The sequence below is a fragment of the Saccopteryx leptura genome, chromosome 11, assembly GCF_036850995.1.
Source record: "Saccopteryx leptura isolate mSacLep1 chromosome 11, mSacLep1_pri_phased_curated, whole genome shotgun sequence".
Taxonomy (NCBI): Eukaryota; Metazoa; Chordata; class Mammalia; order Chiroptera; family Emballonuridae; genus Saccopteryx; species Saccopteryx leptura.
This window is the reverse complement of record NC_089513.1, coordinates 41,624,152-41,649,505: the sequence shown is the minus strand read 5'-3', so window position 1 is coordinate 41,649,505 and position 25,354 is coordinate 41,624,152.

The following is a 25,354-nucleotide window of genomic DNA, read 5'->3' as shown; positions in this document are numbered from 1 at the left end:
AAGATTTACATAAGTAAATTGCAAAGGTGACTGAATTAGGTAAAAAAGAATGGAATGGACAAAGTTTGGGGAGAAAAGTAGAGAGTCTAACAGCACAGTCTGATAGAAATACAATAAAAACCAGGTGTGCAATTTTAAATTTTCTAGTAGCAATATTAAAAAAAAACCTTGAAATTAATTTTATAATTTATTTTCTGTATAATGTATTTTCTGTAACCTAATGTATCCCAAACACCAATATTTCCATGTACAATCAATTTAAAAAAGTGATATATTTTACTTTTTTTTTTTTTTTTTTTGCTACTGAGTCTTCAAAATCCAGTATGTAGATGCACTTATAGCACACATCTACTTGGAGCAGACACATTTCAATAACTTTATAGCCACATATCGACCATGGCTACCATATCGGACAGCACAAGTCTAGGAGGCCAGTAATGAGAGAAAAGGCTGCAAAGGTAGGTTGGGGCCGATTATGGGGAAACTTCAATACTGAGCTAGAGTGTGAACTTTATTCTGTAACCATTGACACTCTTGAGCAAGTAAGTGACTCCCACTAACACAATGCTCCTCTCCATAGTTGGCATGTCCTAGGGAAGCACTCAATCCACGTGTACCGAGCAATTGTTTAACTATTAGAAAAATGCTTTGTGGAGAGTAATTGGTCATACAGAGAGGTGGAATTGAAAAACAGGAGGACAAACGTGTCAGTCCTTTTTATTTAAACCAGGATATGAAAGCTTTTTTGTTATGAAATGGGAGCTTTTGCTTTTGCCCTCTACATGAGGAAAATTACTTCTTAAAATAGTGTAGACCAGCCATTCCTAGGTTTTGTCTTTTATTATGTTGCAGTGTGAACAGGACAGGCTTATGCTAGGACATTTTTGGTAGTCTTTAGGAATGGCTCTGCCTCCCATTACAATGCTACCTAGAGAAAGGAAATGTTTTTCTAAAAAGATATGGCTAGAGATTGACCAGTCGAAGATAATGCCTGCTGTATAAATTAATATACTTTTTCAAATTTGAGGATGCTCCCCTGACAGTACAAAGCTAGGAGCCTTTGAAACGAGGGTGGTGATGATTCTAAAATTCCCGTCTTTAATTGGCTGTGGGAAAAATTAGGCAGACGACTTGGATTTCTTTGTGATGATGGTGCCATGCTTCTTGCCAAATCTATTCTCGCAAACTAGCAGGGGACCCGAGCTGAAAGCTTTGTTTTTTATTTATTTATTTTTCACTTGCAATAATTTCCAAAGACTTGGAGTAGAAAAAAAAAAAATCTATCAAGAGGCCATTTTTAAAATAGAAAATGTAATATTTGCGTGCAGAGGTGTGTGTGGGTGTTGCATTTTAGGCCTGTCAGGTTTGACAGCGTCCTTTTAGGCTTTTCAAGAGAAAAACCTCATGGTATCAGAGCCTCATTTTCTATCAGCTATGACAGGTTTCTATATGTTAATATCCAAATTCTGTTGTACTTTCTCCTCTGTAATTAAGCTACCTTGGTTTTTAGAAGTCTGTTGTTTTAATATTTTTTTTTGGGGGGGGCGATATTTCAACAGCATCGATTTGGACTTTTAAATCCTTTTTTTTTTTTTTTTTTTTTTTACAGAGACAGAGAGTCAGAGAGGATAGACAGGGACAGACAGACAGGAATGGAGAGATGAGAAGCATCAATCATTAGTTTTTCGTTGTGCATTGCAACACCTTAGTTGTTTATTGATTGTTTTCTCATATGTGCCTTGACCCCAGGTCTTCAGCAGACTGAGTAACCCCTTGCTCGAGCCAGCGACCTTGGGTTGAAGCTGGTGAGCTTTTGCTCAAACCAGATGAGCCTGTGCTCAAGCTGGTGACCTCGGGGTCTCGAACCTGGGTCCTCTGCATCCCAGTCCGACGCTCTATCCACTGCGTCACTGCCTGGTCAAGCTGGACTTTTAAATCTTTTGTAAGAATTAGTTTTTAATGTATCTCATCAATTTGCAGGCATACCCGATGTCATTTATTAATACAAACCTTGGGGAGTTTTGCAAGATTTTTTATTGCCTTCATTTCTTAGCATGCTGTGTGTCTGTGAGCTGGATTTTTGCTGTCAGGTTATAGTTGGAAAATATCAGTTATTACAGAGCATGTGAGCTTTTGAGAAATTGCCTCCACATAACCAGGAAGGACATTCCATTAGGAGCTGCTGCGCTCCACAGCTTCAACAAATAAATGAAGACTTTACTTTGGTTCTTCAAAAAATGGAGGGACGAAGGCCGTGGCCGGTTGGCTCAGTGGTAGAGCGTCGGCCTGGCGTGCAGAGGTCCCGGGTTCGATTCCAGCCAGGGCACACAGGAGAGGTGCCCATCTGCTTCTCCACCCCTCCCCCTCTCCTTCCTCTCTGTCTCTCTCTTCCCCTCCCACAGCCGAGGCTCCATTGGAGCAAAGATGGCCCGGGCGCTGGGGACGGCTCCTTGGCTTCTGCCCCAGGTGCTAGAGTGGCTCTGGTTGCAACAGAGCGATGCCCCGGAGGGGCAGAGCATCGCCCCCTGGTGGGCAGAGCGTCGCCCCTGGTGGGCGTGCCGGGTGGATCCGGGTCGGGCGCATGCGGGAGTCTGTCTGACTGTCTCTCCCGGTTTCCAGCTTCAGGAAAAAAAAATAAAAATGGAGGGACGTGGTAGGGGTAGGGGTGTCTGTTCCCAATCAAATTTTCTGGGTGAATGTTACATGATTCTCTGAGAGGTTTCATCTCTAGTCATGCATTATGAGCAAATAACACTACTTTAGAAATCAGCAGTAATTAAATATATTATACATTGCTCCAATCAAGAAGTGATTTCAAAAGTAATGAATATAATAGCTTTGGAACCAGAAATTAGGTTTACAAATTATGGTTCCACCAACTCATTGCCTGGTGACCATAATCTTTCTAAGACTCAATTTTCTGTCTGTAAAATAGGTTAATAATAGCAGCCTCATAGGACTTCTGTGATGTTTAACATGGTAAATATATTCAGTTCCTGGCACATGCATAGATGGAGGCTGTTAGTATGAAATAGTGCTAAGGGCTGTGCATGGTTTGCAGGCCAGAACCTCACTTGCTCTACTCCTGTTTGATCGTCTCTTTGGAATGAAGTAGATAAGGCAGGAGTGGGGACCAAAACGTGTAGCACAGAGCTTCTTCCCGGGATTATAACTGACTGATGGCCCGAGCTGCCCCCTTCTGGATCCACCACCATATTGCACACCTTTGATGACTGCTCCCAGTCAGTGACTGAGCGTGGCAGGGACTTTAAGCAGGGCCAGACGAGAAAAATGCACATCTCACCCCATGGACAATCTTGGCTCGAGGATTCATAGTATCCTGGCTCAACTTTTTTTAAAACTCTGCTAGTTGGAACCTCTTCTTCCCCAATCCTCCTTCCCTCCACTGGTGTCAGACCTGCACTGTTGTTGGCCAGTTCTGCCCACCTACTTCTGCTCCCTTCCCCAGGACATTTGCATATTTAATCCCATCTTGGTGGCTCTGTGTAGGTGGACCTGAACTACTATCTGGTTTTCAGGGGCTTGTAATTTAGAGTTGAATTTAGTAATTTTAAAATTAATAATGTTCAAGGACTATTCCAGTTTTGAACCATTTTAGATCCTAGAATAAAAAGGAAATGAGAACTGAGAGGATGAAGTACTTAGCAAAAGAATAAGGAAAAAGTAATGGTGGGAGAGTATTTCCCCTTGCCCCAGTTTTGGTGCCTTTCCCGCTTCCCTGGTGCTTAGTGACCTCCAGGTGCAGACGCCAGCAAGGAGCCCTTTCCCCTGACCTCTGCCCTCCTGCACCATTTGTCATTGTTGACACTCACGTGACCTTGGGACGAGACTACTACTGACTTCTTTTCGTGTGAAAAAGGTCCTAGGTTTGATTTGAGTTCCTCGAAGGATACAAATGCATTTTTACTGTTTTTGTGTCTTAGCTCCTATCAGGGGGATACCCTTGGTTTTTATTTGCTGTTTGTTAAGGGGAGAAAATGAGTGGCCCACTACAGCTGAGAATACAGAAATTCTGGGCCACAACCCGGATTTCTCCCCACTGTTGGGAGGTCCCTCGGGACAACTCATGGGCAACCTTCATGAACAAGAGGTTAGTAGAAGTGCTGTCACTTACAATACTTTTTTTTCCTTTTGCCTTAGTTCATTAAACTATTCAACTATTGATTCTGATCCAATTATGATGGATCTGTGGGGTGCAAGGCTTAATTAAATACTTCCCTGTAGCTGTGGGTAGTGTCTCTTTCCATTCTCAAGTTCTAGGGGTAAATATATACAGTAAAAGTAAATCACAAGAGGAAACGTCACCATTTTTGAGAACAAACATGAATTGCAAGAACAAATTTTATTTGGGGGGCAGAACTGGATTTACAGAAAGGGGAGCTTACTGACGGGGAGGAGGACTGTGGGGTGTCTGGGGAGGACCAGGGGCACTGACCCCCATGGAGGAGAAACAGAATGCGAGAGGGATCCAGAGATCAAAGATGCTTCCAGGGGTGGTCTTTAGATTCACCACATGTCTGTCATGGAATTAGACATGCCTGCTGCCCCACACTTGATTCCCTCGCTTCCCTGCCGCTCTCCGAGTTCAAACCAAAAGTGCACGGGGGTGGGGGCCACGGGGGGCGGGGAACTGGGGAGAGCCGATGAAAAGAGGCAGCAGACAGCAGATTCCGAATAATTCTGTTCACGAGGTGTTTTCTGGAAATTCTCTAGCAGGAATGAAAGAAAAACAACAACAACAACAAAACAACAAAGAACCCCAAACCCTGGTATTTCACATAATCCCTGTAGGGGCAATTTTATATCGCTTTGCTAAAAATTGGAAATGTCTTCCTAAGTCTGCCACAGCCATTGGCTTAGCAAGAGTTTGGAGTTTTGTGGCAGCGACCCCGACTTTTCCCCCTGCCTCATCCTCTTCCTACTCACCCCCTACCTCTCTTTTTCTCTTTTATGTGGATCTATCTGTGTCTAATTTAGATGGCAAGCTCCTTACTGTATGTTATGGTGTCTAGCATACTGTGAGCAGTTATAAATGTTAAATGATAATAACGACAATATGAGAACCCTAAAGGTGCCAGCTGCTTCATTTCGCTGTAGAGGAGCATTTTCACTACAGACTGGAGTTACAAGAAATAAGGGGAGTGGGGAAGGCAGGTGTATCAGCTTTCTGAGGCGAGGAGCAGGATGGAGAGAGGCTGAGAGGAGTTGCAATATAAAAGAAAATGGATTTTTTTTTTAAAGATCAGCTAAAACCTTGGGATGTAACACAGAATTCAATGCGTGTCTTATAACTCTCAAGCAATCTATTGGTTGGCCAAGGTTTCAAACAGATTTGAAATACCGGTCTTTTAAACAGGAGGAAAATCTGCTTTCAGCCAAGCAGCAAGAATGCTGCAGAGAGGTAAAGGGCCCAGACCTGGGCAGCAGGACCCCTGATCCTAGTCCTGATCCTGGGTTTTATAGCACTTGTCAAATCTCTAAACTTTTCTATGAGCTGGTTTTCCGTCTATAAAAGGAGGGGTAGGTCCAATGTGGGGGACAGATTACTGTAATCTCTATGAAGCCTTCAAGTTCTGAAACTCTAGTCAATGGCTAATAGCAGCTAATACGTATCATTTTATTGATCACTTACTATATGCTAACCACTATACAGTGGCACTAGACACACGAGTTTAATTTGTTTCATGGCCGAGCTCGTGACTCAATTTACTTGTGTGTCAAATCAAATTTCCCCATTTAAATTAATCAAAATGCAATTAATCCATTCCGGTCCCCCAAAACTACACAAATTTTTTGTTTTATATGCTTTTAAATAAGAAAATGTACTTTATAAATAACAAATACACATATATATACATACACACACATAATAAGAGAGAATGTAAAGAAATAAACTGGTTTATGAAGTGTGTTTACCTTCAAGGTCAGGTGAAGATGCTGGTAGAGGGAGAGAAGACATTAGCATAACAATGGCCCTTCCCAAGCAGGAAGGTAATTCACAATTTGCAATCAACTGCCCTGTTCTGAGGGCAAGCAAACATGTGGCTGCCCAGCGCCATTTTTAACAATAAAAGTGAGCAAACTCAAAAAACACAAATTTTACAAACTCATTTGCCCAATACTCGTGATTCAAATATCTGCTTGTGACTTAAGGCAAAAAATCCTGTGAGTGACTGCTCATCTCTCAAATTGCTCATGATTTAAAGTGCTCGTGTGTCAAGGTACCACTGAATAACCATTTCACACGTGACCACATTCAACTCTTTGTAAAGCAGAAACTGGTACCTACCCTGGTTTACAGATGAGGGTACTGAGGCCAAAGAAAAACTGTAATGTACCCCAGGTGCCACAGCTGGTGGTAGAAGGGGGAGTCTACAACATCCCTGCCTGTCTGCAGTGTACCAGCCTGTATGCCTACTCACTGTAATATCTACACTTGCATTCCCAAGCCAGGTCCTAGTGGCCCATGTGTTGAGCCTGAAATGCATACGATGTTCCACCAGTGCTGAAAGACTCTCAGAAATACCCGGCGGGAACAGCTATGTTTAGAATATTTTCTTTAGAGAAACCATAATAATTTACATTTTCCTCCTTCATAGGGACTAAGATTACTTAATAAATATAGTTATTAAGCACTAGGCGACTTTATATATCACCTCATTTAGTCCTCACAGCAACCTTATGAGACTATGTTGAACTGTCTAGGTAAGCATATTGAGGCATTGAGGTTAAACCTGTGTAGACTCGCTGATGGTGGAGCTGGGGCTCCAACCCCACCTCCGCCCCAGCCCTGTCCTCAGCCTCAGCACCCCACTATCTACCCAATAGCTTTTGAGGCTGATGGTTGGCTTTACAATGCTGAGGCAGTTGGGCGGTGCTCAATGCAATGGAGAGCGTGCTCCAGGCAGAGTGCAGAGCTCCTGTAGTCGTGATCCAGGACAAAGAACTACTTGAGTCACCTACCAGATAAACGAATGGATCCTTGGTGAAACGTCTGGGATCCTGAAAGTCTTAGCACTAGATTTCTGCATGCATTTTCTGTGTGAGGACTGCATCCTCTGGGTTGGGTGCTGAGCAGAGAGCCAGCCCAGTGGGTCACCTTTTCCACATTCTACATGAACTTCTTCAGGACAAAGACATGTTATACTCTCTTCTCTTCCCTTGTGATGATGCTTGGAGGAAGGGAAATCAAAAGAAACCACATTTGTTTCCTATTGGACTTTTCTGGAATAGGAGGAAAATGGATAGAAGATCTAGTTCATGATCGAGGGTGGGAAGGAAAGAGTGCACACGCCATCTCCGGTGTTACCGGGCAGCGCCTGTCTGGCCAGGAGAGAGGCAGGGAGGTGGGGTCCTAGAAGCAGCCAGGGCAGCAAATTCCTCCTGCCCTGTGGCCTTCTTCTTACTTAGTCATGCAGGAAGAAGAGGTTCCATCTCTTTTTCCAAAAGGTGCTAGATGCCCTAGACCTCATGTGTCCTTAATTCAGAAAGTGACAGACAAAACTGGGTTTGGAAGCCATAAATTTAGATTTCACAACAACCATCAAAGACAAACCATGGCCACTGCCCTCCTTATCTACAAGAGAAAAGTGATAGCTGCACCTTCACAAGGAAAGCCACTTGGACAAATAGCAACCATAAACAGTGGCTGCCTAGCTTTTCCTTTTTTCTCTCTTTCCTTCCTTCCTTCTTTCCTTCCTTCCTTCCTTCCTTCCTTCCTTCCTTCCTTCCTTCCTTCCTTCCTTCCTTCCTTCTTCCTTCCTTCCTTCCTTCCTTCTTTCCTTCCTTCCTTCCTCCTTTCTTCCTTCCTTCTTCCATCCTTCCTCCTTCCTTCCATCATTTGAAAAGCAATCTTTAAAATGTGTCTCTTTTATGTGATATTTTTATATATATTGATATCAAATGAACTTGAAGTTATTTTTTATATGAAAAAAGCAAGATGAAGAGTACATGCAGGATTTCATTTTTGTTACAACTATATACAGTATATATTTTTCATGAAATATATATATTATATATACACAGAGAGAGAGAAAGAGAAGAAGGAGAAGGAGAAGAAAGAGAAGAAGAGGAAGAAGAAGAAGAAGAAGAAGAAGAAGAAGAAGAAGAAGAAGAAGAAGAAGAAAAGAAGAAGAAGAAGAGGAAGAAGAAGAAAGAAAAAGAGAAAAAGAAGAAGAAGAAGGAGAAAGAGAGGAAGAAAAGAGACAGATTTGTTTTTAGAAAACAAGAACAAGAGCAGGGCTCTCCGTGGAAGGGTGTAGCAAGGCCTGCAACCAGTGTCCATCAGGCCGTCCCACTATCAGTCTGAAAACCATACTAAAGAACTGTACCCCCAGCTCCCAACTCCCCCAACCATCCGTCTGACTCAAGAAAAATCTTGGACATTTAGATACATACATAGCATTTTAAATATAAATATGCAAGCAAAAAAAAAAAAAAAAAAAAAAAAAAAAGCCTGACCAGGCAGTGGCGCAATGGATAAGTGTCAGACTGGGATGTGGAGGACCCAGGTTTGAGACCCTGAGGTCACCAGCTTGAGCATGGGCTCATCTGGTTTAAGCAGGGCTCACCAGCTTGAGTCCAAGGTTGCTGGCTCAAGCAAGGGGTCACTTGGTCTGCTGAAGACCATATGAGAAAGGCACATATGAGAAAACAATCAATGAACAACTAAGGAACCGCAATGAAGAATTGATGTTTCTCATCTACCTCCCTTCCTGTCTGTCTGTCCCTATCTGTCCCTCCACCATGTGTCTGCCATAAATAAATAAATAAATAAATAAATAAATAAATAAATAAAATATGCATGCACCAAGATACAAAAAAGATAAACAAAATTGATAAAAATAGTTCTTTTTGAAAAGAGGAACTGGAACTGGGGTACTTTTTGCTGTATACTATTTTATCCTTTTTATTCATTTTAAATTTGGGGCATGTATTTTTTCTTTCTGAGGTTATTACAAAGAGGGAAAATAATCTAAATAATTCATGTTCCAGGAGAAAAAAACACATAGTTTTTTATGGTGAGGGTTTGGTACCTAGAACTTCTCTTTCCCCCCTAGAAGCATATTAATAGGAAAAAGCATATTAATAGGAAAAAAAAAACTTCAGAAAGAAGAGAAAAAGTCTGATTTCCCCGTAGCTACCTTTGTGCCCATGGTGCTCCTGCTTCTCTGTTCACAGGACCGAGGACCTGCCGCTGGGGTCTTCAGAAAGCCGACAGCCTCCCTTCCCCACGGCTCCCGGTCACCGCGGGTTACCGACGCAGACACAGAACGAAAGCCTACTGGGGTGGGGGGGAACGGGGTAGCGTGCTAATTAGAACACAAATTGCAGAAGTGAATAGACAGCTTACAGATGTGTGTATTAGGACAGGTCGATCCTGGAAACACTTGACCCTTAGCCATCACACCTTGCCTCACTGGGTCTAATTGTGCCCTACAACCCACAGACAAAATATGTTCCTTACACCCTTTATGCAGGTTGGCTGAGAATCCACATAGCTGATGGGCACCAAGAAAACAACCTTCTAAGAGAACCTTCATGAACGTGCTTAGGGTTCTGCTTTGTATGGCCACCCAAGAGTTATGTCGGCCATCTGAACTTAGAAGATTAGCAAGTATTTTGCCACTTTTAACCAAGCTTTTTCCTCATTATGACATCCATGAAAAGCAAGTTGCATGTCTTCTGGGGAGATATAAATGTGATTTATATCAGGAGGACACCTAAATAAATTACATCCTCCAGCAAAAGAAGGGTTTTATCAGCATTGGATGTATAAAGCTGGAGTGCAAGGTGAGGGGGCAGCCATGGGCTGCTGTGTGTGTGTGTGTGTGTGTGTGTGTGTGTGTGTGTGTGTGTATGTGTGATCATAGACTTTCTGGCTTTCAGGGTGTGTCCCTGACATGAGTCTGTTCCCTCTCTTCTTTATCCTGATGTAAATTCCAGAAATAAACATAATGTTTGGCTCTAGATAAAGATGTCTGGGGAAAGCCAAGCAGGCTAGAGCGGTAAGGAGGAGGGTGAGCCAGTGCAGTAAGAGAGAATGTAATAAGTGGGAGAGGGTGGAATGTGCTCCACCTGACGTAGCCAGATGCCTCGAGAGGGAAAGAAAAGGAAACAGCTAAATGTCTTTATGTCCCCTGGAGTCTTCAAAGGAAGCCTGCAAAGCAGGGCACCAGGGTAATCCTTACCTGTTTCATATCTGATGCGTTTGCATCTGTGATGTGAAGAGCAAATTGGAATTCCTGTTACAAGAACAGAATTTTAACTGCCAGGAGTTAAACCCTGAGGTCAAGCAGCCTTCTCACCACCTTAACTTTCTCACATGGTGTCTGGAAGAATGTTTCAGGATGGGGTGTTGTGGACTTTTCCCCTCCAAATCATTAGTAAAAACCATAAGGAAAATGATCCTAAACTCAGCAGTCTTCTATGTGAAAGGAAAGTTAATTCTACCTTCGGTTGCCATCAGTCCCTTGCATGGACTGTCCAGATTCCCACTCTTCGGACAGAGTATCTGGAGTCCCAGAACAGGTGCATTGTTATTTTAATTATTTAGGATGTACTTTCTGGGCCCCAGGAAGATGGATAGCATAGAAAAGTCATAAAGGAAACAGATACCTCTGCCCCAAACACATCACAACTAAATACTTCTGCAAAACATGGATTAAACCTTTTTTTTCTTTTTTTTTTTAGGTAGTGTTATCTTTATTTTCAGATGAAGCACTAACATTTTTGCTCCCGGGGCTTTGGGAATCTACTTGCCATGAAGACATGAAGTCTAGATTTAATAAAATCATGCAGTGCAAAGTCCACACAATATTGTTTTTCTTACGCTGGGCTGAGTGCTTTGATTATTATTCACTCTGAATTTACCCATGAGACACAAAACCTTCAGTTTTATAATGCTAATGCTATAGCCAAGGACTTCCCAACCATATCAGCAATTACTAATCCATTTTATAGATTAACAAAATGAGGCAAAACAGATACATTATTGATGAAAGTAGAAATAATTTTACACATACACACACTTCCAAGGCCTCATCCTTAAAGTCTTAAAAAGTTAAGTTTATCGTCTCACCAAAATATATTTTTCTTTTAGATAAATGCAAACTCAAACTAATCTGAAATTAATTACAGGTCATGCAGTGAGTTTTATTTTTCTAATAAATTTTTAATTTTTATCTTTGGAAAGTAATGACAGAGTTTCTCACTTAAGATCAGGTATAAAATCTTAAATACTAATCAAAACATTTTAAATGTGCAAAAATTCAAAGTGACCTACAAAAGCCATTTGACTGAGATATAGTCTAAACTATTAATAATTTGAAAAGATTTTTCTGATCTTTCTAGACCTGAGTAAAGCTTTCTCCCATGCAGCAAATACACTATTCTAATTGCTCCCCCCACCCTTTTTAACACAATACAAGTGTTTGGAAATTAGCCAGAGTTGGTTTCTGCCTTTTTCTCAGCACTTGTTTGGTAGAAGTTGTGAGTACTTCTCCAGATTATAGACCTCTCTCCGCCTTGTTCTGGATTCTTTAGAGCCAGAACTACTCCTATGTCTCTGTGAGTAACTCATAGAAAGAGAAGAATGTGTTCAAAAAGCGATGGAGAGATATCCATCCAAGAACCCCATCCTCCCTTTCACCTCCCGCGAGAAAGTGGATTCCTTTCACCTGCCAACTAAATCCATGCTAATTTATAGGTTCCTACAACGTGATAGAGGATCCTTCCTTGAAGGAGCTGCTACACCAAGTTCTACATATATGAGTATGTTCTGGTCCAAAGGTGTCCCTTGGAAGGGGTTAGGCGTTTGACTTTAGCCTGTAAAGACATGTCGGGGACAGCAGTAGGTTGTTGTGCTTGCTCTGAGGTGACCCCAGTCTGTTGGCAATAGAATGAGTCAGGCAGCGTCATCAGTAAACTTTGAACAGAGAAAAAGTACATTTGGCCACTCTTCATTTGTCTTCTCCCTTCCCTGCAACTGCCTACCTTTTGACTATTTCACTGTTCATTAGCACCTCCAACAGAGGGGAGGCAGAGAAAGAGAGAAATGATGAAACTTGAATTCATCCATGGGAGGTGCTAATTCCTGACTTTCACACCATGCTAAATTGCTTGGACAGTAATAGGACAATTTAGAGTTAGTTTTCTAAACCCATTGGCCTATGAGTGAAAGTTGTACTATACGCTTTTGCAGGGACCTGAAGCATTTTTGTCAAATCTACCTAGCAATTCAATGAAAGATTTCTTTGAAAATGAGACTTGAAACCATATTTTCATAAGAGAACTATAGGTAACACCAATTTATTTCTGGTTTAATGGAGAGAAGGAGGTAAGATTAGAAATTTAAATTTAAAAAAAGAAACAGAAAAAAAATTTCTGACCTTCTTCTCTGGTTACAAGTTATGCCAAAATCCACTCCCATAGTGAAAAAGATTAGTTTGAGTCTAACTTAGATATTCTCTGCTGGAGATGCTAATAAGCCACCAAATGATCTCAAGCTGGAGAACAGGAGGCAGACAGGGAAGAGGCAAAGTGCTTGTAAAACTCACCCATTGGACCATTAACCCTTGAATAACTGAAAATTAGTTTGAGATAATTCATGCTGTGTTTGTCTAACCAAGTCATGAATTGCCACAGCCAATTGCACTGAACAAGTAGCAATACACTCGCTAAGGGGCTATGTCAATACGGCGATGCAATACTTATCTGGGGTAAGAGGGAATGCAGACAACGTGGATAATTAAAACACACAAATAATTCCAAAACCTGATAGAAAGCGATGGCTACATCTGCTTTTTCATCAGGCTGCTAACAGGCACTGATGTTCATTCGGTTTTATTTCCTTTCCTACCCTTCTCTTAACACTGAGAGGGATGAAAGTATAAATAAACCACAAAATGGCCCAAAGGAGGACAACAGAAATAAAAAAGAAAGAGGATAAATAGAAGTAAAGGATGTCTCGTGTTATTGAGCAGCAGTCTCTGAAAGGTTGACGGATGACCGGACTGAATTTGCATCAATTCCTGGTATCGCTGGGTAATTTGCTTTGATGGAACAAAGAACCACTGTAAGCCTCACAGGACTAATATTTCCCATCACTTTAAGGTTTATAGGTTTGAACTTCCACGGCCTGTGCTCCTGAGGCTGTTTGTTTTCTCCTGGACCCTTAGTCTGCATCAGGAGAAACTCCAACCCCAACGCCTGGACGAAGACACACACCTTCACCTGGTAACACCTTACCTAACCTCGAGTTAAGCCAACGGAGAGAGTAAGCACATTCTGATAGAAATAGTGTAGGATTTGAAATTCACAGACGTAAGCTTCAAGCCCCAAAGCCCCTAGTTGTATGTGGACTGTTGACAAAATTACTTAAAAGTTTTTGAGTCTTATTTTACTTATTTGTAAACTTGAGATAATCATTTCCCTCCGGATTATTGTGAGGATAAAATTCAGATGATCGATGCAAATGTGCTTAATAAAATAGAATCGCTCTATCAATCTTAGATTTTGTGACGAGAAAAAGTTGTAATGTGCACTTGGAAAATCTGATGAAAATGAAGATTCTGTGGCCCATCTTGAGACGCAGAGTCAGGAGGTCTGGAGGGAGACCCAGACAGCTTCCTTTTTGACAACTGCCCAGGTGTTTCTGAGGCAGGTGATTCACAAACCACCTTTTCAAAAATACTGCTGTGAGCCACCATTTGCCACATTCTATCAAGAGTCACAAAAATAGGAGATGAGCAATTTCTGAAACCTGCATGGGACCAATGCTACTGTTCTCCCATTCTCCTAAATCCCACCCTGCCATCTCATTCAGAGCTGCAACCCACAACTTGCCCCAATCGACCGCTGAGAGAATGGGCACAGCACCTCTTAACGTTTACTGGCCTTAGAGATCTACGTATTATCTTCTTCTTGTGATTGTTTCATTCCCTAGGGTGCCTTTGCTTTGTACCAAGAACACAGGGTCTAGTTTCCAATATCTCTCAGGTAAGTACCTTACTCAAAATCTCCCTTCACCCACAGTTTTTTACTCTTAAATGTCTCAGCCTTCCTTATACTTCCACATTTTCATGTGAATCACTTGTCAATGCCATTGAAATGATGCTGATTAGATTTTAAAAATTATCAATTCCAGATGGTATGAACAGTGTCACAGAGATAAAGGGGATATTTGAACTATGTGCCAAAGATAATTGGGAACTCTACAAAATAAGTGTCTGAACATTATATCAATTCCAATTCCTGCCTTCTTTGTGACCCTGGTCTTATTTTCTTGGACAGAGTAATGGCTCACCCACAAGATTATACCTAGCAAATTAGGAACGCAGGGTGGGAAACTTGGTTCACCATATTTTAGACATTTGCAAGCTTGCGAGCCCTGCTCTCAGCATTGCTCTATGCAGTTGCCAGAGGCTGTGGCCATACTCTCTACGGTGAATTACTCTTCAGTTACATCATTGTGAAGTTACCAGTTATAGAGATTTACTTGAATCAGCATGGGGTCCATTTTATTACAATTGGTCAATATTCTTGCTTTCCTAATAAAATAAAATTGAAGTTTAATCTAGGCCTGGACTACCTTTTCTTAGTGCTTACTATGTGCAATGCAAGATGCTTACAGATGAGTGTAAAAATTTGTGTGCTCCATGGAGAGTTCCTTTAAGGCTCAGTATACAGACACAGTTCTCTAGATGCAATATTGAAGCTAATCTTCAAAAAACATCTTCTTTTCTTTACTGAGTTGTCTTATTTCCCCCTACCATTTTAAAGCTTAAAAATGTAATAAAATATTGATTTTAATTTTCTTTTTCAAAGTATCATCCACATATTTTGGAAAAATCTAGCCCACAGATTTTAATAAAAATTTGTCGAGTATTGGGTTTGTCAGATTCAACTCATTTTTTAAGGTAATTGTTGGAAATACATACTTTTGCCCATTTCATCTTGATTAAAGATATCACAAAGGAATTGTTGGTTCATTAAAATAATTTAAATTATTTATTCCCAAATTAAAACACTAGGTATAACATTATAGTGCTTTGGAGAACCCCCTCAAAAGATCCTGATAGAAAATTATGAAAAGAAATATTTCAAAATTAAAATCAGTTAAAGAACATAAGAAAAATATGAGGTTAAAAAAATAAGCATTATCTACTGACCTGTTTGTAAATGTCATGGAAGAGCATCAAAGTATTTTCTTTTCTTTTTTAAAAAAATTTATCTCAGCCCGGCTGGCTGGTGGCTCAGTGGTAGAGCATCACTCAGCCTGGCATATGGATGCCCTGCGTTCAGTTTCCTGTCAGAACACACAGGAGAAGTGACCATCTGCTTCTCTCCCTGCCCTCTCCTTTTTCTCTCCCTCTTCCCCTCCTGCAGCCAGTGGCTTGATTGGTTCAAGTGTCAGCCCCGGCACTGAGGATGGCTTGGTTAGTCCAAGCCCATCAGCCTCAGACACTAAAAATAGCTCAGTACTCGAGCATTGACCCAAGATGGGGTTGCTGGGTGGATTCCGGGGAGCACATACAGGAGTTGGCCTCACTATCTCCCCTTGTCTCACCTAAAAAAGAAAGATTAAAAAAATTATCTCAAGAGGGTATTGTAAAGATTGATTGAATTAATACAAAGTGCTTTACAATAATGTATAGCATTATGGTGACTAAAATTGTTATTACCCTAAGACTTTACAATTTTGTAACTATAAATTGAATATTTTTCCAGTTTTCAATTTGAGATGCTTATTGTTAGAGTAGAAAAAGAGCAGTTTATATTTGGTATCTTTATCTTCATTCCAGTCAACTTTCCAAATTATACTTTTTTACTAGAGTTTTTTTTTTGTTTTGTTTAATTTATTGAGGTGACAGTGGTTAATAAAATTATATAGGTTTCAGGTTTACAATTCTATTATGTATCATCTGTATATTATAGCGTGTGTTCACTACCCCTCAAAGTATTTTCAAAGACTGGAACCTAATAGTCTTTGCTCCTAAAAGAGTCAGTATAAGGTTTAGAAGACATAACGCCTAATTCAAAAATCTTGTAAATGGCTAATATATATTCTAAACTCTATTATCAAAGAATGACAAAGCCCAGAGTATAGCACATGTTTGTGCCACCATCAGTGGTGGGCCTTGGCTTATCAGGCTAATGATATTACTAACAATACCAGACCTTCCATTGAAGAAACAGATACACCAAACCAGATTTCTCTGGCTGGTGGTCAGAGTGGGGCTTGTCTCACTGGTTTCTTATAGAAAAGGAGATCCTAAGCCACATTTACATATCTAGCTTATCTTTAGAATTTAGAATTCGTTTTGGCCAAAATTCCGTCTGCAAAAGTATGACTCAAGTACATTAAAGTTCAGAGCTTCTTGAATTGAATGGACTGTGATTGTGCAAATTTAATTTTAGATAATGTACCACATTTGGACATTTGCTTCCAGGCTTCTATTACCCAGAGGGAGAACTGCTAAATCTGGAGAAAGCGACAGCGTTGTGTGGTGGAATACACGGCACCAGGAAGGCAGACACCTGGAAAGCAGTCCCTGCTCTGCCATAATTAACTCTGTGACCTTGGGCAATCCATATGGCCTCTCTGGGCCGGTGTGAAAAATGAGAGGGTTACACTGGACGATCTCCAAGGTTTCTCCAGCTCTCTGTCGCTCAGCTTCTTGGATGGTGAGGCACCAAATTACTCCAGCAACTGGTTCTCAGAGCCACGTCAGCTATGTCAAGTGAGCAGCACCGGATTGACAAGTGTCAAAAGCCGCTCAAAGAATTAGGTTTTCTGCTTTTTTTCCTTTGGGAGCTGGGGGAGTCGGTAGTGTATCTTGTTGAAGTTACAGAAAAGCTAGGCAAAGGGGCAGTTTGGGAGACAGGGAGCCGAATAGGCAGGGGAGCTAATAGTTACTAAATGCCCACTGTGAGTCGGTCTTGATATTCAGTGCTTTTCAACAAGAAGCACGTAAACTTCCCACAGTTGCAAGAAATGAGTATGGTTATTAGCACATGCAAAACCAAGCCAGCATTCTAACTGGAGTCCTAGGTTCCCAGGCTTTTGCCCTGATCGTAGCTGTCAGCATCCCAAAACAGTCGCAGAGCTCCTGGGAGAAGGCCTGAAGAGTCAGGGGGTCTCCCTGGGCAAAGGAGAGACAGGGAACACAAGTATCTCCTGCAAAGAAGGCGAGGAGGAGAATTTGGGTACCCTGACTGCCTTCAGGCGTGTCCTTATTGGCCTCATGTCCAGTTTCTGAAGTAACAGAGTCATTATATTAACCTAGAAAACATTTTCTTAGCCTCAAAATGTAATATAAATTCTCCTGTAGCTCATAACCTATTACAGAAATTCAACAAGTTAGAGAACTGTGAATGACATGTGCGGCAGTAGTGTATTTAACAAGAAGCTTTGGGTAATTTGTTTAAATATTAATATATTTGAAATATTATTAGAAATTCTTTGGTGTTCAAGTACAAAAAGATAAATATACTTTTCCTTTGACCTAGAAATGCATTTATTATAAAACTGTATTTCCCTATAATTAAAAATGAAGAAGATATTCATTTTATATTTACATTTTTCTATGTTTATAATTTATATCCCACATCTTGCTAAAAACCAGATTAAGGCAAGTTTAAAATCACTGAGTCTCAGGTGGAAGTAAAATAATTATAAGTGTGAAGAGAGGAGGAATGTATGAGCAGGGGACTGAGCAAGGCATCAGAGGTATAAGCACTTAATCAATAAGAGGTGACAATGGCAGCACTGGGGATGTCTCATTTGAGGTCAAAAGGAGAAAGTCTTTCTGCTCTGGGAAAAGCAACAACAAATAGTGGGTGATAAAAGAATGGATGAGAACTCACTACAAACACATAAAAAGTAAGTCCCTGTACATGCAGGTAGCGACAAGGCCCCCTGAGCAAGAGTGCTGGGAGCAGATGGGAACAGCACTTTACCTCTTGACTCCCTGTGCTAACAGGACCATACAAAAACACAGCGTTTTGATCTCAATGTAAGATTATGCCTTTCTCATTTCATTAACGTGGCAAAATGATTTAAAACCTTCCATACTGGGCAAACTGAATCACTTTTTAGAAAAAGAGAAACTTAGCTTTTTTTCTCACGGTATATGCCAGGATAAATTTCAAATGGATTAGAGATTTAAATGTATATAAGCTAATTACAAAATACTGGCAGACATGCAGATAGATATAGACATAGATATGGACAATTGAGAGAGAGAGAGAAAGAGAGAGAGAGAGAGAGACAAGAATGGCTCCACTATTTGGCACTGTGTTGGAAGGATTCATCAGTGCAATTAAGCAAGAGAAAGCAATAAGAAACACACGAATTGGAAAAAAAGAGGTAAGATGATCGTAGTTGCAAATAATAAGATTATATATCATAACAAAAGTTGAAAAGAAACAATGAAACACTGGTACAAGCAATAAGAGGACTTTCGTTATAAAAATTACAGCTTTAGCAGGTTATAAAATTAGCATAAAAGCCATTAACCTGAATGTAAACAAACAAAAAGCAGATAAAAGAGAAGATCCACAGCCCTGGCAGGTTGGCTCAGTGGTAGAGCATCGGCTTGATGTGTGTAAGTCCCGGGTTCAATTCCCAGCCAGGGCACACAGGAGAAGCACCCATCTGCTTCTCCATCCTTTCCTGTCTCCTTTCTCTTTCTTTTCCGCTCCAGCAGCCAAGCCTCCATTGGAAGAAAGTTGCTGGGGCACTGGGGATGGCTCCATGGCCTCTGCCTCAGGCACTAGAATGGCTCTAGTTGCAACAGAGCAACGCCCCAGATGGGCAGAACATCACCTCCTAGTGAGTATGCTGGGTGGATCTTGGTTGGGCGCATGTGGGAGTCTGTCTCTCTGCCTCCCCATTTCTCACTTCAGAAAAATACAAAAAAGAATAATAATAATAAAATAGAAGAGAAGACCCCATTCACAATGGTAAAAATTTAAATAAAAAACCTAGGTGTAAAAGTATCAAGAAATGTCCAAGACCTATATCATATAAATTATATAACACATCTAAAACAAACACAGTCGAATAAGTGAAAACATGTGCCATGTACTTGAATAATAATACTCAACATGATAACGTTGGTGTTTCATAATAAATAAATTTGAACCATTAATGACAAGAATGTTATCAATGTTGTTTTTCCTGAGAATAGACAAGTTACTTACAAAGGCCATTTGGAAGATCAACAAATAAGAATAACCAGGGATACCATGAAAAAAATAAAAAGCCTTCGTAATTAAAATATTTTTATATCAGCAATGGCAATGGGACAAGATGGAAGCATCAGGAAACTAATCCACCCACATGTAAAATTTATAGTAAATAAATATGGTAAGTAGATACAACACAGTACAATAAATGCAGCATTTCGAATCATAGGGGAAAAGATGGACTATTTAAAAGCAATAATGGGATAACTAGATAGCCACCTAGAAAAGATGAAATTAGATCCATTCCTCACAGCATATGCCAGGATACATTCCAAATGAATAGAGATTTCAATGTCAAGTAATAAAACCACAGAGCACAAAAAGGAAACACAAGTGAACTCCTCTAGAACCAGAGAGTGAAGAAAATCTTCCTAATATTCATAATCTGGAATCAATAAAGCAAAAATTGGTATATTGGAAAATATAAAATAAAGCATTGGTCACAGATACATACACACATGACATTTTGGGTGGGGAGAAGGCAAATGACATTGGGAAAATATTTTGCACTTATTTACAGATAAAATATTATTTCTACTAATATCTCTTATATACAAAGAACTTCTAAACATAAAGCACAGAAAGGCAGAAACTGTGAACTGGGCAGGAGATAGGAACGAACAGCACACGGAAAGAGAAATGCAAGATCTTAAACACAGAAAAATATACTCAGCTTTTTAGTTATAAAATAAATGCAAAATAAAACAATACCAACATGTTATTTTCTCCTTTAGATAGGCAAAACCCCAGCAGTTAAACAATCAACTATGTTGGCAATGCTGTGGGGAAACAAGCATGCACACAGATTGGTGCAAGGAGCAAAACATGATACAACCCCTATGGAGGGGAATTTGTAAATATCTAGCAAAGTTACATATGCATTTACCCTTCGACTCAGCAAAGTTCTAGGAATCCATTTTCAAGATACATTGGCAAAAACATTAAGATATAGTTACAGAGCTAATAATTGTAGTATCATTAACAAGAGCAAAAAACTGAAAGCATCTTAAATGCAATTAATAAGGGGCTTGTTGCATAGACTCTGAAATATCAACCCAATGGAGCATTATGCAGCTGCAAACGGAATGGAAATATATCCACTTCCAATGATTGAATTATCTCCTTGATATAATGTTGAGTGAAAGTCACAAGATAAAGAGAAGAATACTTTACTATCTTTTCTCTAAGAAAAGGAGATATAAATGCATCTCTATATGTATGTAAGTATAATGTACTTCCTCCTTAAAACAAACAATATAAATATAAATGATAAAATAAACTACGGAGAGGGCGAATGGCATGGAAGGGTGAGGAAGAGTAGCTGGAGGTTTTTGAAACTATCTTGCAAACCTGCTTTTGGAACCATGTAAAGATTTTATAGAACAAAGTTAAATGTGAAAAATATCAATCCTAAAAAGTGAAAGAAAAATGAAACAAATGAACCTAAATATATATCTAGCTGGTGGCATAAACACAGAGAAGTATCCAGGTGATGTTAAAACATTTGATTATACAACTCTGTTAAGGTGTATTCAAAGACCAGAAGAACTATAAAAAATAATAATTAAATAAGAGGGAAAGAAAAGAAAAAAAACCCCACAAACCAGTATCAGTAATAATGTTTTTGTCATTCTGAGACTTGGGATTAAGCAAGTATTTAAGAATCACTGACAATTGTGATTTTCAGGTGAAGTAAAACCATATGGTTCCAATGTTGAATGGTAGTATTAATTTGAACTGATATACAAAGTTTTGTATCTATATGTATTTGTGCATATAGATATATGTGTATGTGTTGTAAGTATGTTTGCATTGATAACTGTTGAAGTTGGGGGAAGGAACCATGAGAGCTTCATTATTTTATTTGCTTTGCTTATGTATTTTGAATTTTCTATTATATTTCCTATTATAGAAAATATACATATTTCATAGTAGAGTATATAATAGAAAACAATGTATATTCTAATTCTGTTCACTGAGAGAACAGAAAGCAAAAATGATGAACCCAGAGCAAAGAGCATTCTCTACAGCCTAAAATATCAGTCTCTGAAAACATTTTAACCTCATTAGGAACCAGGACTTTTAAATGACTGATTCCAATTCTGGACAGGAGATGTACAATATGATACTAGAATTATCAAAGGCAACTATCAAGACGACAGGGGATGTGCTTAAAGCACTCAGGGGCCAATGTGAAGAGGCAACCACTGGCCGAAGGTGGGACAATTTGATCAGCAGTAAGGATAATAAGAAAATAGATAGGAACATATCAGATCAGTTTAAATCCATGACTACATCATGATAATTAGAAAAAAATACCTTATTGGTCACCTTTGGAGAATGCCAGGGAATTGGCTCCCTGTTTAGAAAACTGGGAAATAAAGGGAAAGAATTGAGCATGAATTCTGCCTTGTGTGCATGAGCCAGTAGTTGGTGAGGGGAAGTTCCTCTTTACAGAAGTCTTCTATCAACTAAAGAAGGAATGATACAACAAAACATCACAAACACCAGAAAAAGAGACAACCAGATGTTAACGTTGTCTGAAAAGTCAATCTTGGGTCTGATCAAGCTTTGGACTTAACTACCAATTTATAGCAAATCTACATTAAAACACTAACAAGATCCAGACTGTGGAAACCTCTATGGACAAACCATATTATTTCTTTTTTAAAAAGAGACAAATCACACAAGTGCAATGTGTGAACGTTATTCAAATCTCAGTGAAAAGAAGCAAACATTTCTGATAAATTTATAACATAGTTGGAGAAATGTGATCACTGGCTGAAAATTAGGTCCTATCAAAGGATCCTTGTTAATTTTTACAAGTGTGATCACGGTATTGTAGGTGTGTATGGACTTGTGGTGCCACAGTGGACAGAGCGTCGACCTGGAATGCTGAGGTCGCCGGTTTGAAATCCTGGGCTTGCCTGGTGAAGGCACATATGACAAGCAAACAATGGACAACTAAAGTGAAGCAACTATCTTCACTAGCTATTAGAGAAATGCAAATCAAAACTACAGTGAGAGGCCCTGGCTGGTTGGCTTAGCGGTAGAGCGTCGGCCTAGCGTGCGGGGGATGCGGGTTCGATTCCCGGCCAGGGCACATAGGAGAAGCGCCAATTTGCTTCTCCACTCCCCCTCCTTCCTCTCTGTCTCTCTCTTCCCCTCCCGCAGCCAAGGCTCCATTGGAGCAAAGATGGCCAGGGCGCTGGGAATGGCTCCTTGGCCTCTGCCCCAGGCACTAGAGTGGCTCTGGTCACGGCAGAGAGACGCCCCGGAGGGGCAGAGCATCGCCCCCTGGTGGGCAGAGCATCGCCCCTGGTGGGCGTGCCAGGTGGATCCCGGTCAGGCACATGCGGGAGTCTGTCTGACTGTCTCTCCCCGTTTCCAGCTTCAGAAAAATACAAAAAACAAAAAACTACAGTGAGATACCACCTCACACCCGTTAGATTAGCTATTATCAACAAGACAGGTAATAGCAAGTGTTGGAGAGGATGTGGAGAAAAAGGAACCCTCATCCACTGTTGGTAGGAATGTAAAGTAGTACAACCATTATGGAAGAAAGTATGGTGGTTCCTCAAAAAATTAAAAATAGAACTATCATATGACCCAGCAATCCCTCTACTGAGTATATACCCCCAAAACTCAAAAACACTGGTACGTAAAGACACATGCAGCCCCATGTTCATTGCAGCATTGTTCACAGTGGCCAAGACATGGAAACAACCAAAAAGCCCTTCGACAGAAGATTGGATAAAGAAGATGTGGTATATATATACTATGGAATATTACTCAGCCATAAGAAATGATGACATCGGATCATTTACAACAACATGGATGGACCTTGATAACATTATACTGAGTGAACTAAGTAAATCAGAAAAAACTAAGAACTATATATTCCATACATAGATGGGACATAAAAATGAGACTCAGGGACATGGACAAGAGTGTGGTGGTTACTGGGGGTAGGGAGGGGAAGGATGGGTGGGAGGAGAGGAGGGGCACAAAGAAAACCAGACAGAAGGTGACGGAAGACAATTTGACTTTGGGTGATGGGTATGCAACATAATCAAATGTCAAAATAACCTGGAGATGTTTTCTCTAAACCTATGTACCCTGATTGATCAATGTCACCCCGTTAAAATTAATTTTAAAAAATAATAAAATAAAATAAAATATAAAATAAAGTGAAGCAACTATAAGCAGGTGTGTGTGCGTATATGTGTGTGTGTGTTTTAAATGAACCCATTCCTTCAAAGCTACAGACTGAAATATTTTCAGCTGAAATGATATCATGTCTGACACTTGCTTCAAGTGACCTGAGAGGCAAGACTAGTGCTGGGCTGTAGTTAGAATGAAATTGGGCACAAGCTAATAAAGGTGGAAGTTGGGGGGGGGGAGGTAAGTACATGGAAGTTCATTATATTACTATTCTTTCAACTTGTGTATTTTGATATTTTCTATAATAAAAAAGAATTACAAAGAGACATTTTCCCTAAGACTTAATAAAGAAATTTTACCTTGGATTTAAAAAAATGTGGTCTGTAAATATTTTTTCCTAATAAGATCATCATTCTAATATAGATATATACAATATATACTTATATGTATATATTATTTACATTTGGACTTACACTCATTATACATATGCACTTATATAGTAGCACATTCTGCTAACCATATGCCTTAGTGACATGTTGCCTGGGCGCCACAAAGCCGAGGACTCGGGACCTCACACCACTGTCTTCTCCGGCCCTCAGGGTCTGTGGTCAGCATAGGAAGAAGCAACGAAATGAACAGGAAGGGCTTCAGCACATGGTCTGACCTTCGGGTTCAGCCTCTGCTCATGACTAATTCAACAGCTTCTAGTGGGGTGACTGGTTAAAATCAATTGTACTATCAATTCAGTAAAGTATAAAATTCATTCAGACTGGGATTAGCAGAACTGACCGGTCAGTTTATCAACTACTATACAAAAAGATACATCCATAGTCACTCAGGCAGTTAGAAATGTTTCCAGATTACTGAGACGTAGTTCTCTGCAATTTGTTTTTATGGTAAACACTATAGTTGTCAGTCATTTAAATTACATTTTTCTTTTTTGACATGCTACAGAGTTTTGTTTTATTTATTTTTTAATTGAATTTATAGGGGTAACGTTGTTAATAAAATTATACAACTGTCAAGTGCACAATTCTACAGCACATCATCTGTACACTGTATTGTGTGTTCACTATCCTAAGTCAAGTCTCCTTTCATCCCCATTTATCTCCCCTTTACACTCATCAACCTCTCTCATCCCCTATTTCCTCTGAACTGCTGCACTTATTTAAGCTGATGACAAGTTTCTGTTTTCGTAGACTTTACATTTAGCATTGCATCTATTCCCACAACCAAGGTCTCTTATACATCACAGTCCTTCTTCATGCAAACTTCACTACAAAACCAGCTTATCTCTTCTTGGAAAAAAAAAAAAAAAAGGAGTGAACAGGGCGAGCTTTCTCTCTCATTTGCCACTATTAATATCACCTTCACCATTGTTAGACCTAACAGGAACCCCGCCAAAGTGAAAAGTGTTCTTAGGCCGATGTTATTATCAGCATTAGATGCATTATTGACTGCGACTCCGAGGCATGCTATATTAGAAATGTGTGAAGGAAGAAATTTAATTAAATAACTAAAAATAGGAATTGTTCTTTTAGGGCCTGTTATTTCAAAGAATGGTGAGAACTTCTTGTTCTTCAGAGCTTTATTGGTAAATGCTGCGCAGATTACAGGAGGAAATAAACAATCCTCCATTTTGCTCAGAGCCTCTTGTAAGGGCACACAGAGGTTTAGAAATTCAAATGTGTTCACATACCATTAAAAATCTATGGCACCTCCATGCATTACCTGTGAACCCCTCGGTAGCCCATTAGGCTCAGCATCCTGTCTCTGGTGGCACGAGGGGACGTGAATGTCCCCAGGATGCCCAGAACCTGGTAGGTCTCCATCGCTAGGGCTGCCCTCCATGCCCATGTTCATAGAGAAACAGCAACACGATTCGTTCAGTCTCTCTTCTGAGTTGGAAACAATCTAA